Source organism: Octopus bimaculoides, chromosome 2 (assembly GCF_001194135.2).
Source record: "Octopus bimaculoides isolate UCB-OBI-ISO-001 chromosome 2, ASM119413v2, whole genome shotgun sequence".
Lineage (NCBI taxonomy): Eukaryota > Metazoa > Mollusca > Cephalopoda > Octopoda > Octopodidae > Octopus > Octopus bimaculoides.
Window position 1 is genome coordinate 44,098,411 of NC_068982.1, and position 594 is coordinate 44,099,004.

Here is a 594-nt window from a genome sequence, read left to right on the forward strand (position 1 = left end):
TATATATATATACACACACACACACACATATACATATATATTAATAGCCATGCTAGTACATTGATACATATATATGTATTTAACCATTCAAAGAAAATATACACAATAACATCTGACTCTTTCATGTGCACACGCTTGCATGCACATAAAAGACATCAATACACTTGCACACGCCTCTCCCCCCCACACACATACACAGATAAACATAGACACACAGACAGATAGGTAAAAAAAAAACAAAAAAAACAAGAAAGAATTAGGACCATGAGAACGTAAACAAACGTAGAAACAACAATAAAAATAGTAACAGCAGCAACAAAAACAAAAACAAATCGCAACAAATTCAGTGCAGCAGTTAAAAAGCTGCACTGGTTAACAGTCACAGTAGTCTGTAACTGCAGTACAGATCAAGATGTGAACATGATGTAACAACAGCAGACAGTATAATGGCCCGAGTGGCAGGAGTATACACAGTTGCATGTATGTTCTGCATTAATGCCTATATACACATAGACACACACACACATATATATATATAGATATCTATATATATAGACATCTATATATATATATATATATATATATATATATATA

The 594-nt window shown here is 32.3% G+C and overlaps 1 protein-coding gene across 4 annotated transcripts in view; it reads right to left on the reverse strand.

Moving 5' to 3' along the window:
* Positions 1-594, reverse strand: part of LOC106869733 (zinc transporter ZIP11) — a 172,182-nt gene that overhangs the window by 18,799 nt on the left and 152,789 nt on the right. The gene's annotated exons all lie outside the window — the stretch shown is intronic.